The sequence below is a fragment of the Carcharodon carcharias genome, chromosome 7, assembly GCF_017639515.1.
Source record: "Carcharodon carcharias isolate sCarCar2 chromosome 7, sCarCar2.pri, whole genome shotgun sequence".
NCBI classification, from domain to species: Eukaryota; Metazoa; Chordata; class Chondrichthyes; order Lamniformes; family Lamnidae; genus Carcharodon; species Carcharodon carcharias.
Genome location: NC_054473.1, coordinates 169015736 through 169018232, shown reverse-complemented (window position 1 = coordinate 169018232; position 2497 = coordinate 169015736).

Below are 2497 nucleotides of genomic sequence, written 5' to 3'. Positions count from 1 at the left end.
TTAATTACTTGTAATTTTATTGATTGATTCACTGATGTTTCTGACTTGTGCTGTATTGCATTGAATATACAGCACAGAAACTATTTGGCCCAACTAATGTGTGCTGGTGCTTATGTCCACATGAGTCTCCTCCCATTCCATCTACCTCAACTCAGCCTTTCAGTGTATCTTTCAATTTAATTTTCTCTCAAGTACTCAATTCCTTTTGATAGAGACTAAGCTACTTGCTCAACCTTTTCCCGTGGTGGTGAGTAAACATTCTAACTACTCTAAAGGCATTTTTCATTTCCTTATTGGATTGATTAGTAACTATCTTATATCTTTGGCCCATAGTTTTAGATTCTCCCACAAATGGAAAAGGGTGGGTTTGTATATGGTAAGAAGTTAAAAATGTTTAAAATCTGAAAAAGGAATCCAATCGCTCACCCGTGGATGAGGTTTCATGTTTTCTCTGAAGCCCACCAGTGCTCCCGGCCTGCCCGCCAATCTTAAGGTTGGACGGGCAGGTCCAATAATGATTTTAATTAGTTTTTCAATGGCCTCAATGGGAGTTCCAGCCGACGTCATCCCCTGTCATTTTATGCATCAGTGAGCAGGCCTCGCCCCAGCTCGCCAACCGGAAGATCCAAACTTTGCTATTAACCCACCGACTGAAATCTTATCGAAGGCATCTTGAAAATCCAAGCATATGTCATCTAGTGCGCTCCCCTGTCTACTCTTTTCATTACCTTTTCAAAGAATTCTACCAGATTAGTTACACATGACTTTGCCTTTCAGAATCCTTATATTTTATTATATTTGCTGTCTCTAGATACTCTTTTATCACATATTTCAGTATAAATTCCGGTATCTTTCTTATCACTGGCATTAAACTGACTGGCCTGTAGTTCCCAGGTTTTGTTCTCTTTCCTTGAGTATGCTAGGATGCACACCATCCTGACTTGGTGTATTATCCCTTTTTCCGCTTTGCTAGTTTGTCAGCTATTTTCTCCCTTTCGATCCATTCTTTCTAAGGTCACGCTCTAGTGAAATGTCTATTTCATTATCGCCTCCAGTAAAATCTGAGGCCAAGTAGTTATAAAATACTTTGGCCATTTCCCTGTCATTACCTGGGAATTTATCTTGCTCGTCATTTAGTGGTTCGATCTCTACATTAATTTTCCTTTTGTTATTCATGTGTCTTTAGAACACTATTATTTCTTTTTATATTCCTTGATAATTTGATTTTATAATTTGTCTTTGTCTTCCTGATTGTTCCCTTCTCTCTTAAGTTCTTCATATTCTTTTTTGGCCTCCTCCCCATTAATATTTAAGTTCTTCTTCCAAGCCTTTTTATTTTGTTTCAGTTTTACTTTAGTTCTTTATTCTTCCACAGTGCCCCATATTACTTTGCTTGTTTCTGGCTTTCGGTGGATTGCATTTCTCTTGAACGCTACTGATTATCCTTTTAAAGGTTTTCCACTGTTTTTCTATTCTTTGTTTTTCAAGATTTTCTCCTTTAGTTCCACCCTCATTTCCTCAGAATTTGTTCTTTTCCTATCTATTACCTTAGTCTTTCTCCTGCTTATGTTACTTCCAAACTTTATCTTGAACCATTCAATGTTGTTATTATCACTAACAAGCTCTTTTACTTTTATCCTATCTGTTCTTGTTCATTACCCATCACAAGATTCAACAGTAATTTTTTTCTTGTTGGATTTTTTTATGTGCTGTATAGCATGTAAAAATTCCATTCCCTTTTCTCCTTTACTACTCCTTTTTGCTATTTTATTTGTGGTTGTTAAATTTCCCATGATTATTATTCAATGCTTGCTAATCACTTCATAGGTTTGCCTACATATTTCTTCCCTCAATTTCCTTCCACTATTTGGAATACTTCTATTAAGATAATGTATCCCTTATCTTTTAACTTAACCCTATATATTCTCTATCTATCTTAACACCAAATACCAGTTACACCCCACTTACTGTCATCATTTTATTGTCTTTAACTAGGAAACTACCCTGCCTCCCTTTCTTCCTTCCTTTTCCTTCCTAAATATATTATATCTGACAATATTTAATGCCAATTTCATTATCTATGTAGCATGTTTCAGTAATTCCTCACTATATCCAGGGCTTTTGCACAAATTGTTGTCTGCAGTTCAACTATGTGGCTGAAGTTTTTTTTTAATAAGACCCTCATTCCTCATGTTTTTTCCATTCAGCTGTGATTGCATCAAAATAGAGCAGGACCCATTACTCAAAAATTATGTTCAAAATGGGTAGAATGAAATCGGGAAAATTGGCTACTTTGTGAGCTACTTAGTGAACCATCATATGGAAAAGGTATGGTTATGATCCAATTTTATTGATACTTAAAGTTAAGAGTATCAAACCAGGTTCAAATTGCGTGATGTGAAATTCCCTTAAGCATACAGTATTCTGTTGTTATTACAGATGGAACTGAGAACTGGGTTAAGAAATATAGTCCAGGAGTTTATGGCCCCTCTTGCCC